Consider the following 13,611-nt stretch of genomic DNA (forward strand, 5'->3'; position numbering starts at 1 on the left):
CTCGGTTTCAGATAAACTTAAAGGTACATCTTCACTCAGACATATGTACAGCAAGATCCTGAATTTACTAAGATAGGATATCAATTCATAATTGGTATTGATCACTCATAAGACATAGTCATAAGGAAAGAAAAAGAATGGGTCACAGACATCAGTTATAATCCAAACTTCTCCACAAAAGCCACGGGATTGCATTTAGTTTCAATCAGGATGAGACAATCTAAACAGGATGTTATAGCAGTTGATTAACATTTCAAAAAAAAACTGCTGGACAAATATCTGATTAGGAACAGGGCTGAAGTACAGATGGAAACAATTGAATTCTATGTGGAACATGATGGTTCCTAAACTGTTAAAACTATGGAAATGTTAAAACAAGAAAGGCAACTGATGTAATGTTAGGTAGGCAATTTGGAGACCTTTGATAAACCTTTGAGGACAGGGAGACATTTTGCAAAATCTTTCCTCAGGAGATTAAATAGACTAGGTGCAATCCATAATTGAGCAGTTTGTACATGATGTGTAGAAGGAATGGGCTTGATGAGCAAAATGACATTTTTCATACTGTGCTTTCTTATGAAAGGGCAAGAGTTCAAAATTGTGTATGTTTTCTTTACATTTCACCGTCAAATTTATGTCCTGAACAAGATAAAATAATTGGAATAGATTGTTGTGAGAAGCAAGGCTATTAAAGTTTCATATTGGTATGCTCGTAACAATTTATATTTGCTGATTTAAGACAAGTACTGCTATCTTTGCTACGACACAACAAATATATCTAAATTGAGGGGAACTGTTATAATCCATAGTAAAATGTTGAGTAAAAATCTATTTGATTTTTTTTCTAGACAATCATTGTAAAATGACATGCACATCAAAAGCAGCCAAAGCAGTGGCATATTCTTCAGCAAGGATATTAAACTCCAGTGACAAGTATGACATTTAAATTGTCCCCGTTATTATATAAAATCATCTAAGCATTTTTTAATGCAATAAATTAACTGTTCTCATGGGTAATACCGTTATAAATACAATGAAAATTTACTAATAAAAACTATAGAGTATTCTAATTATCACAAATAAAATTAATTTGACAAGGGTTCTGCAATTCTTCCCCCCAAACTCCTCCTCCCCCCCCCCCAAGAGGTACGGGGTCTTTTATTTTTAATTCCCAAATTCAACTTGCCATGCTTCATTAATTTGATAGCATGCCTTAAATTTAGTTACCACAGTCTTACAAAAGGGCAGAACTAAGGTCATATGTTTTAATTTTTAGTTAAAAGTTATTAAAAATATCCAGTGGCTTGCATTTAACAGTTCTCATTTAGCAGGTTTTATTTCAGACACACTGAAGCAGATAAATGGCAAGCAAATTCAATTGAGAACGAATCATTAGTGTCCGCAATTTACTGTTAAGGCTCCCTGCAGTAAGCAGTGATATAGTGCAGCTCCACTCATATCTGCTTCATTGTCATTCTGAAAGCAGTCATAATTAATATATGGAGAATAGATTAATTCCATGGGCCACAAATTTTCACTGTTCAGAGAGGTAGAGGATGCAGCAATTCAATCTAGCATTTATTTTCCAGTCAGATCTTTGTTGTGAATATTACAATTATTCCCTGTTACATTGAATTATCTTATTCCACCGTCAATTACAAATATGATAGTAAATCTTAAATATATAATGGAAGTACATAATTTAATATTTTGAGTGAAAAAACAGGTTACATTTTATATGTAACCACCTTTTATTTTTCAGAAGAAAGCCAAACAGATTAATAAGGCTCCACCGACGTTTCAGTAAAATCAGTGGATTTGTGATCCTAGCAAAGATGGCGGCACCCCATTCAAATCAGCATCATTCCAGAAGAATTTTTGCACAATGTTTAGTGGTTGAGCTCTCCCGAAAGGCATGTCTGGAATAGCACTAAAGCCATAGAGACCAAAAGGTCCCAGGTTTGATTCCTAGTCTGCAGTGATTTCACAGATCAGGACAGTATAGCTCGTAACCAGTGATGTTGCTAATTCTGAATAAAAGATATTTGAATCTTTCTCCAAACAATTGGCTAACTAAATGATTTTACTCCATTGGTACAAAAGATTTATTCCATGTTAAACCTATTTTTGAATTTGTGACTCGGCATCAGTACCCTACAAATGTGCCTTAACATTTACACTACCATTTCCCACATGGTGGTAGGTTGCTGTTGAAATTCCTGCCTAGCAGAAAATGTACCCACTCCCTCGTAGTTCTTTTGTGTCAGTCTCCATTGCTCACATTGACAGGTTCATATTGAAAGTAGTGAAGTTAAGGCTCTTTAACCCAAAGGACGGGTTACATTCTATAAATCTTCAAATTGAAGTCTTAATTTACACTGGCTAGATATTTTACAAAAATTAATTGCGGTCAGGCTGAGCAAGATCTTTTCCAGTTGTTGAACCACAATGAGTAATTTTTTAAAATGCAATTGAGAAAACAGGATCAGAGTGCAGGCAGAAATTAGGCACAGTGGTGACTACAAACATTTGTTTCTATGAAAGTCAGAAACTCATTTCTTTACTCTTTAGAAGGCAGTAATTTAACTCTAAAAGAAGTGTCATTCCATTCTTTCACATGGTAATTTACTTGCAATACTGGACGACTTCACTATATGCAATTACGTTCTAAACTGATTCTACAGCATTCAGGTCTTTGAACTATTAAATACTATGGTTTCAGTGAGGTACTCATTAATTATCATCACATAAAAAGGATGTGGAAAACATATAGTTTGAGGATTCACTTCAAGCAACAATGCATCCGTTTATCAGCAGAGTTCAGTCATAATTTCCATCTGTAAACAGCTTGTTTACAACAAATCTAGTTGCTTCAAAGGCAACAAGGTCTGGCATATTAACTGTTTTCCAATACCTGGACGTAAATATTTTAATATGTAATTAAAACCTACTGAGACATCTTAGTTCCCAGAGCATTTCCCAGATTAAACATTATGTTCAAAATTAAAATATTCTAGTTGAGACCTTATGTAATTGAGTTTTCTGCAATGTCAGTGGGAAAAAATCCTTCTCTGTTACTTTTGAACTGGGAATTGAAATCAATCTCTTTCATTTCCCCTCAAACTCAAACCTACTGTATAAATACGAACATACGAACAAACAATAGACGGGTAAAGACCCTCAGGTCCATCCAGCCTGTCCCATACAATAGTGATGTCTTGTGCATCACAATATAATACCATGCAGAACCTACCTTTGTACGAAGTGATCTCCCCCCAGCCAGAGACAGGTCCAGTTCTCACTTGAAGGAACCGAGCATGAGCCGGCAGCCTGTTCCAGAGGTCCACTATTCTCTGGGAAAAGAACCACCTTCTGATATCTAACCTAGATATGGCATTATGCAACTTAAAATTCTGACCCCTGGTCCTCCCTAACCTATTTAGCTGAAACAAACTGTTTATTCAAACACAATGAAAGCAGCAAGCGGACTGGGAAATCAAATCTGCTTTGAGGTATCAGAGAAGTCTCCCCTTGTAAAGTCACTAAGACCGTGTACCAAATATCTTTGGTATAATCTGACCTAGTTGTAGCTTCTCATTTGTGGATTGTCACCATCAAAGCAAGTCATTTTTACTTTTGAATTGTTTTCATTTCCTTCTCTTTTTTCCAAGTTTTAACATTAAGCGTCAGATTTTCAACTTGCCACTCAGGTGTAAAACTGACATTCCAGATTAGGCACCCTTCATAGAACACGCCCTATTTTCATTACCATTGATTTCAAAATTGGGCGGTTTCTATAACGGGCGGCCGAACTGCAACACCGGTTCTATGCCCGGAATGCAAGTTGAAAATCTAACCCTAAAGGTCCTCATCCTAATCCATCCACATGACCGATGAACAGAATGGGACAATTCAGTCTGTGCATACAACCATTAATTACCTCAATGCAGCTTTTTGGTTGACCAGTAAGAGAAGTTAAATCAAGAATTAAATCAGGTCTTTGAACATCCAAATCAGTTTAAAAAAATCATAATTCACGTTGCTTTATGCTGGCCTGGTTATTTGATCTTAAAAAAGATAATCATGTTAATTGTATGACACATTATCATATTGTTAAATGATTATCAGTATGGAACCTGAGCAATGGATTATTCCACACGGACTGCAGCGGTTCAAGAAGGCAGCTCACCACCACCTTCTCGAGGGCAATTAGGGATGGGCAATAAATGCTGGCCTCGCCAGCGACGCCCACATCCCATGAACGAATAAAAAAAAAATATTTTGAGCACTGGGGCTCAAAGTATTTTATAATGGGAATTCCCACGTGACTGGAAAACAAGTTTTCAGATATATTAAAAGTACATTTCTAGCTGGTAGCTGTACAACACTAACTACAGGAATACTTAATTAGGATGGTTTGCAACAAATACGTACAACTTAACGCTGCATTGTCCTGCAGTTTCCAAAGGTTGAGATTTCTGAAAATTTGATAAACTATTTTGGCATATTCAAAGATTGAAAATTATTTTTGCACAAATAAAATATAAATGAAAACAGTAGACAAGAAGGCAGGAAGTAGTGATTAGGTGATACCAAGCTTGGGTTTTAAAAGCTTGAAAATTGTCAAGGGAAAATACTTGAAGGGAAATAGGGAATTGGATAAATACTTGGAGAGAAAAAAATTTACAGGACTAATGGGGAAAGAGCAGGAGAATGGGACTAAATGGATAGCTTTTTCAAAGTGCCAGCACAGGTACAATGGGCCAAATGGCCTTCTCCTGTGCTGTACCTACTATGATACTATATAAAAAAAACTGAATGAAGTAATGGGTTCCATAATTTTCTCTTCCTGGTAAAGAAAGAGTTGCAGTGGAAGACAATGCAAAAAGTCCTGATGTCAACAAAGTGAGGATGAAGGAAGGAGAAAGAGCATGTAGGATGCACCTCAGAAGGAACAAGACAAATAAGTTCAAAGGAGCATTACCATTCCACTATTTGATGAAATAGAGAAAGACAACAAGGTTATAGCATCGAAAGAGAAAGAGAGACAGGATAGCCCATTAAATGACAAGCTTTTTCATATATTCTGCTCGATAGTGCCAGATAGAACCTCCCCAAATACCAGAGCATTTTTCAAGTCTTGGACAGATGGGCTTTATAAGGAGGTTAGAGTTGTTGAAAGGAAAAGACGTATTTGGCATGAAAGAGGAAACTGAACATCTCGGAACCAGCTTAAGCAATGGAGACAAGAAGAAAAGGAAAATCTTGTTTTAATACACTACCTTTCACATCTGTATCACATTCAAAAGCATTTCACAGCCAATGATTTTTTTCTTTTGAAGTGTACTCACTGGTATTTTATAGGCACACATGGCAGCCAATTTATGAGTGGCAAGGTCCCACAAGCAGCAAATGAGATAAATGATCAGTTGATCTGCTTTGATGGTATTGTTGAAGTATGAATATTGAGCAGGGCACCATTCAGCTCCTTGCTCTTCTTCAAATAGTACTATAGGATTTTTTACATCCACCTGAACTTTGCTTTGATGTCTCATCTGAAAGACAGCACCTCCAACAAGGCAGCACTCTCTCAGTACTGCACTGAAATGTCAGTATAGATTATGTGCTCAAGTCCTGGAATGGGGTTTGAAGTCACAAACTTCTTACTCAAAGGAGTAGTAGATATGTGAACTCCTTTTGAAATTATAGAAGGTAACAAGGCCAATAATTTTTTTTATTCATTCATGGGATGTGGGCTTCGCTGGCAAGGCCAGCATTTATTGCCCATGAAAAGGTGGTGGTGAGCCGCTTTCTTGAACCACTGCAGTCCGTGTGGTGAAGGTACTCCCACAGTGCCGTTAGGTAGGGAGTTCCAGGATTTTGACCCAGCGATGATGAAGAATTAATGTCAACAGATGAAGTAGAACAAAGGATAGAACCGTCAGGCCATCGGTAATTTTACCATGACTAACCACCAGGCAGAAAATGGCAGCCTAGGTGTTAAGGATGATTTGGTGTTATTAATTCTAATTTGCAAAATTCCAATGTAGGCTAAACAGGGTGGGTAAATATTTTACATTGGCAACAAAAAGCACCAATTGAGCCAACCACGGGCGACAGGTCCACGTAGCTGAAGTCATACCGCATATTCAAAACGGTACATTGACACATTCGCAATGTTGGACCAGGCTTTATTACCACCAATAGACTGAAACCAATATGATTCCCATTATTTTTTAAAAATCTTACAGAATTTACAAAGTAAAATCTCCCTTGCCAAGGTGAGTAGTTTCATTCACTGGTCTTACTAACATTACCAACCTCATTCACACAGAAAACATTACCTACAGCTGAAGAGAGAGAAAAAAAGAGACAGAAAGGAAAAGTAAGAAAAAAAACTTTAACTTTTAAATTTTGAATTTTAAAAATCTCTAACAACAATTTACTACTTATTTGAAACACAGTTCAAATCATTTTCTTTCTGGGCCGGAGAGGTTGATTGGCATTGCAGGAACATAAATCTCCTCATTAAAAAGGTACTTGCATTGTTAAGTAGCAGCCCCAAATTTCTACAGTGAATAGAAAAGGTAAATTTATAAGTCTAAAGAAAAAAGTCAAGGATGTAGAATAGAGTAGTGATTTAGGTAAAAACCAACAGTGTGTCAAGAAGGGACAGAGAGTTTAATAACGGTAATAGGGCATTAATGACTAAGGGCACATCAGGGAAAAATAGTAAGAAGTTAAAATTAAAGGCTCCATATCTGAATGCATGAAGCATTTGTAACAAGATAGATGAATTAATGGCACAAATAGAGATAAATGGATTTGATCTAGTGGTCATTACTGATACGTGGTTGCAGGGTGATCAAGGTTGGGAACTAAATATTCCAGGGTACTTGACTTTTAGAAAAGATAGGCAAAATGGAAAAGGAGTGGGGTTGGGAAGGGGGATGTTGCCCTGATAATAAAGGATTGAGATAAAGGCAGTAGTGAGAAAGGATCTTAGCTCAGAAAATCAGGATGTAGAATCAGTATGGATGGAGCTACGAAATAACAAGGGGCAGAAAACACTGGTGGGAGTACTTTATAGGCCCGCAACAGTAGTTACAGTGTTGGACAGAGTATAAATCAGGAAATTAGAAGAGCATGTAACAAGGGTAATGCAATAATCATGGGGACTTTAATCTTCATATAGACTGGGCAAACCCAATTGGCAAAAGTAGTTTGGAGGACGAGTTCATGGAATGCATTCAAGACAGTTTTCTAGAACAATATGTCGAGGAACCAACTAGGGAAAAGGCTATTTTAGATCTAGTATTGTGTAATGAGAGAGGGTTAATTAGTAATCTTATAGTTAAGGATCCTCTGGGGAGAGAGTGATCATAATATGATAGAATTTCATATGGAGTTTGAGAGTGATGTAGTTAAGTCCGAAACTAGGGTCTTAAATATAAACAAAGCCAATTACGTAGGTATGAGGGGCGAGTTGGCTAAGGTAGATTGGGAAATTAAATGAAAAGATATGATGGTCGATAAGCAATGGCGAACATTTAAAGAAATAATTCATAATTCTCAACGAATAAAAATTCCCTTGAGGAATAAAAAGTTTACGGGAAAAGTGATGCAACCGTGGCTAATTAGAGAAGGTAAGGATAGTATTAGATTAAAAGAAGAGGATTACAGTGTTGCCAAAAAGAGTAGTAACCCTGAGGACTGGGAGGGTTTTAGAAATCAGCAAAGGACGATCAAGAAATTGATAAAGAGGGAGAAAATTGAATGAGAGTAAACTAGCAAGAAATATAAAAACAGATTGTAAGAGCTTCTACAAGTATGTAAAAAGGAAGAGATTAGCAAAAGTAAACATGGGTCCCTTAGAGGCAGAGACAGGAGAAATTATAATGGGGAATAAGGAAATCACAGACGTTCAACAAATATTTTGTATCTGTCTTCACTGTAGAAGACACAAGAAACATATTGGAAATAGTGGGGAACCAAGGGTCCAATGAGAGTGAGGAACTTAAAGTAATTAAGATTAGTAAAGAAAAAGAAATTTATGGGACGAAAAGCCGATAAATCCCCTGGACCTGATGGCCTATATCCTAGGGTTTTAAAACAGATGTGGAGATGCCGGTGATGGACTGGGGTTGACAAATGTAAGGAATCTTACAACACCAGGTTATAATCCAACTGTTTTATTTGAAAATCACAAGCTTTCGGAGGCTTTCTCCTTCGTCAGGTGAGCAAGTGTGGGATTCCATGGAAGGTTACTGCATTTATAGTCAGAGAACAATACCTGGTGATTACAGATAATCTTTCCAACTGCCCGTTGTCAAGGCAATCAAAGTGTTCAGACAGAGTGATGTTACCTACAGGACCACCAAATACACAAACGGCCAGAACAAAAGACAGAGAGAGAGAGAGAGAGAGAGAGAGAAACATCCGAAAGGAAGAGAAAGACAGAGAATGACCCTTTGTGTTAAAAACAGATAACTTTTTTTCGCTGGTGGGGTTACGTGTAGCGTGACATGAACCCAAGATCCCGGTTGAGGCCATCCTCATGGGTGCGGAACTTGGCTATCAATTTCTGTTCGACGATTTTGCGTTGTCGTGTGTCTCGAAGGCCGCCTTGGAGAACGCTTACCCGAAGATCGGTGGCTGAATGTCCTTGACTGCTGAAGTGTTCCCTGACTGGGAGGGAACCAACCAGTCCATCCAGAGGCCATCCCCTATGGACAGGCCCTGCGAATACACAGGATCTGCTCAGACGAGGAGGAACGCGATGGACACCTACAGACGCTGAAAGACGCCCTCGTAAGAACGGGATATGATGCTCGACTCGTCGATCGACAGTTCCGACGGGCCACAGCGAAAAATCGCATAGACCTCCTCAGAAGACTAACACGGGACGCAACCAACAGAGTACCCTTCGTCATCCAGTACTTCCCCGGAGCGGAGAAACTACGCCATGTTCTCCGCAGCCTTCAACATGTCATTGATGACGACGAACACCTCGCTAAGGCCATCCCCACACCTCCACTACTCGCCTTCAAACAGCCACCCAACCTCAAACAGACCATCGTTCGCAGCAAATTACCCAGCTTTCAGGAGAACAGCGTCCACGACACCACACAACCCTGCCACGGCAACCTCTGCAAGACATGCCAGATCATCGACACAGACACCACCATCACACGAGAGGACACCACCCACCAGGTACATGGTTCATACTCCTGTGACTCGGCCACCGTTGTCTACCTCATACGTTGCAGGAAAGGATGCCCCGGAGCATGGTACATTGGCGAGACCATGCAGACACTGCGACAACGGATGAACGGACACCGCGCAACAATCGCCAGACAGGAGGGTTCCCTCCCAGTCGGGGAACACTTCAGCAGTCAAGGACATTCAGCCACCGATCTTCGGGTAAGCGTTCTCCAAGGCGGCCTTCGAGACACACGACAACGCAAAATCGTCGAACAGAAATTGATAGCCAAGTTCCGCACCCATGAGGACGGCCTCAACCGGGATCTTGGGTTCATGTCACGCTACACGTAACCCCACCAGCGAAAAAGTTATCTGTTTTTAACACAACGGGTCATTCTCTGTCTTTCTCTTCCTCTCGGATGTTTCTCTCTCTCTCTCTGTCTGTCTGTCTTTTGTTCTGGCCGTTTGTGTATTCGGTGGTCCTGTAGGTAACATCACTCTGTCTGAACACTTTGATTGCCTTGACAACGGGCAGTTGGAAAGATTATCTGTAATCACCAGGTATTGTTCTCTGACTATAAATGCAGTAACCTTCCATGGAATCCCACACTTGCTCACCTGACGAAGGAGAAAGCCTCCGAAAGCTTGTGATTTTCAAATAAAACAGTTGGACTATAACCTGGTGTTGCAAGATTCCTTAAATTTTAAAACAGAGATAGTGGATGCATTGGTTTTGATCTTCCAGAATTCCCTAGATTCTAGAACAGTCCCGTAAATTGGAAGGCAGCAAATGTAACCCCGCTATTCAAGAAAGGAGGGAGAGACAAAACAGGGAACTATAGGCCAGTTAGCCTGACATCAGTAGTAGGGAAAATGCTAGAATCTATTATCAAGGAGGTAGTAACAGGGCACTTAGAATATCATAATATGATTAATCACAATACGATTAGGCAGAATCAACACAGTTTTATGATAGGGAAATCATGTTTGACAAATCTATTAGAGTTTTTTGAGGGAGTAACTAACAGGGTAGATGAGGGGGAACCAATGGATGTAGTATATTTGAATTTTCAAAAGGCATTCGATAAGGTGTCATACAAGAGGTTGTTACATAAGATTAGGGGTCATGGGATTGGGGGTAATATATTAGCATGGATTGAGGATTGGTTAATGGACAGAAAACAGAGAGCAGAAATAAACAGGTCATTTTCGGGTTGGCAGGTTGTAACTAGTGGGATGCCGCAGGGATCAGTGCTTGGTCCTCAGCTGTTACAATATATATCAATAAGGGGACCAAGTGTCATGTATCTAAATTTGCTGACAATACAAAGCTAGGTGGGAAAGTAAGCTGTGAGGAAGACGCAAAGAGGCCACAAACGGATATAGACAGATTAAGTGAGTGGGTGAGAAGGTGGCAGATGGAGTATGATGTGGGGAAATGTGAAATTATCCATTTTGGTAGGACAAATAGAAAAGCAGAATATTTTTTAAAAGGTGAGAGATTAAGAAATGTTGGTAGTCAGAGGGATTTGGGTGTCCTTGTACACGAATCACAGAAAGTTAACATGCAGGTACAGCAAGCAATTAGGAAAGCAAATGGTATGTTAGCCTTTATTGCAAGGGGGTTGGAGTATAAGAGTAAGCAAGTCCTGCTGCAATTATATAGGGCTGTAGTGAGACCACACCTGGAGTACTGGGTACAGTTTTGGTCTCCTTACCTAAGGAAGGATACACTTGCCTTAGAGGGGGTGCAATGAAGGTTCACTAGATTGATTCCTAGGATGAGGAGAGATTGAGTGAAATAGGCCTATATTCTCTGGAGTTTAGAAGAGTGAGAGGTGATCTCATTGAAACGTATAAAATTCTTAGAGGGCTTGACAGGGTAGATGCTGAGAGGCTGTTTCCCCTGGCTGGAGAGTCTAGACCTAGGGGTCATGGTCTAAAGATAAGAGGTCAGCCATTTAGGACCAAGATGAGGAAAAATTTCTTCACTCAGAGGGTTATGAATCTTTAGAATTCTCTACACCAGAGGGCTGTAGATGCTCAGTTGTTGAGTATATTCAAAACTGGGATCGATAGATTTTTGGACACTAAGGGAATGAAGGGATATGGGGATAAGGCGGGAAAGTGGAGTTGAGGTCAAAGATCAACCATGATCTTATTGAATGGCAAAACAGGCTCGAGGGGCTGTATGGCCTACTTCTGCTCCTATTTCTTATGTTCTTATGTTCTTAATTGGCAATTAATGCATAAATGCAGCAACGTATCATAGAATCATAGAATGGTTGTGGCACCGAAGGAGGCCATCGAGCCTGCGCCGGCTCTCTGCAAGAGGAATCCAGCTAGTCCCATACCCCCGCCCTTTCCACGTAGCCCTGCAAATTTTCATGAATATCATGGGGAGGTTAAAGGCAGAGCGGTGCAAATTGTCCAGCAACATGTGGTGACTCATAATTCATGGGGTATCTCTTCCTCGCCACAAGTTACTGGATGATTTACAAATTAATAACGGTGAACGCCATTAAACTCACCGTTATTTTGGCAGCAAAATCTGGGCCAATATATTTAAAAATAGATTTTTTTCAGTCCCTCCTATATTATTATACATTATAAAAACATTTTGCACATTCTGTACTAATCTGCACATGTAGAATAAGTTTCTAATTTTGCACCTCTGATATCATTCATCCATTTGTTTTAATTACAGGCCATCTGTTCACTCACTCACCATGATGTGATGCCAGCTGTCTTTTTTAAAAAAGAAAATAAACGAATATATAATGTATGATTTCAGAGTTCCTCCCATCTTCGCTGTTGTTGGAGCTAGATTTCTTCAGGATGTTTGATCCATTGTCTTGAACCTTCATCAAGTATATTTTCCTCAACTCGACATTTTCGTTACAGGCACCAAACTCTGAAAATAGTGGATTAAAGCATATTGAAGGAATTGAACTTCAACAATTTTGGGAACAGGAAGAATTAGGAAATCTTGAACACATAGTGGGCAAAGAAACTTCCTTCTAGCCATTTTTTAATATTAAAAACACATTCACATATTAAGGTTGACCAAGCGAGAAGGGCTTACAAGGACAACAGAGCATCTGTATAAAAAATATAATGACAAATGTTGGAGATTGATTATTAAGATGTATGTGGCACCTATTAATTTTAAATATGTCTGAAGTAATCCAAAACGAACTCGCAACCATATGCATACACCTTTATACAATATTTATTCTTAAGAAGGCTGAATGTGAGAGGAACAAAGGCTGGTAGTGTGATGAAGAACGCTGAAAGTGCAACAGAGAGTGCACTGGGTGGATTGCCAACTACCACATTAGAAAGGATTAAAGGCATGAATAACTGTGTAGGGGTTGCTGGGAATATCTGTTGACACCAACAACTAGCTGGCCCTCCAATTGAGCAGTGGTGTTGAAACCATGATGATGCTTGGCAAGATCTGGTGACCTGCTTGGTGGAGGAAGCAGCAGTTACATTGTTTGTGTGATGTATACCAGGTAACGATATTGAGAAAATGATACCCCTGTGAACTGGCTTCTTTTATGAGAACAGGCAGGTTATTTCTGTAACTCCGAGAGTCCCCGCGGCTTTTCAGTCACCTCACTTCTGCACCCAACACCTGCCATTTCTACAAACAAAAATCAGGAGAAAAGTATCTTGCATATATTATAATTGATTGCGAGTTGTGCGCTGTTCAGGTAATGACAGACTAGTTACTTCATTTATTTAGTTGTGGAATGCTCTAGTTAGTTACAGCTCAGATTGTTTTATTTAAATGAAGGTGTAGATCCCTCTTTTTCTCTCCTTTCCTTGATCTGCAGTGACTACACACCGACAGCAGTGAAGGGGGTCGATAACCCACCAATCGCAGGCTTCTGCCAATGCTGCTCTGAACCAGCTGCAATCAGGTGGTACAAGAGCAGCTGGGAGATAATCTTCCCTCTCTGTGGAGAAATGCCTGGCACTTCTGCACACTGACACTGCTACTAATAATTCAGTGATATGGAGAAGATAATTGCATGAGTGAACCCATGTATCATCACTCCATGGTGCCATGCAATGGTGCCTCAGCACACTGCACCATGGTAGCCCCTAGCTCAGGGATTATAAGTAAATTGTTTTCTGAGTGTAACTGTTCACATGATACTCATATTCAATCACAGGTACAAATACTGGACAGTCCCTTCTCCCACAATATATAGCTTTATTTGATCTACCTAATGCTTGGAATTGCAGGGAAAATTGCTGGAATGCCTTAAGGCTGAAATCACTGCAGATCTGGCCTCGCGTTTATACAATGAAGTTACATTACTTTAAAAAAAAATCCTGAAATGATCCTAGAAAGTTATAATAGTTCAGAAAACTATGGATAATCAGTGGATAAAT

The 13,611-nt window shown here is 39.5% G+C and overlaps 1 long non-coding RNA gene across 1 annotated transcript in view; it reads right to left on the reverse strand.

Moving 5' to 3' along the window:
• The window catches only part of LOC137332148 (uncharacterized), a 152,184-nt gene that overhangs the window by 31,867 nt on the left and 106,706 nt on the right, over nt 1-13,611 (reverse strand). Inside the window, exon 4 of the long non-coding RNA XR_010965601.1 lies at nt 11,933-12,118. This is a non-coding gene — a long non-coding RNA (uncharacterized lncRNA). The remainder of the gene's footprint in view (nt 1-11,932; nt 12,119-13,611) is intronic.

The sequence above is a fragment of the Heptranchias perlo genome, chromosome 14 (genome assembly GCF_035084215.1).
Source record: "Heptranchias perlo isolate sHepPer1 chromosome 14, sHepPer1.hap1, whole genome shotgun sequence".
Classification (NCBI taxonomy): Eukaryota; Metazoa; Chordata; class Chondrichthyes; order Hexanchiformes; family Hexanchidae; genus Heptranchias; species Heptranchias perlo.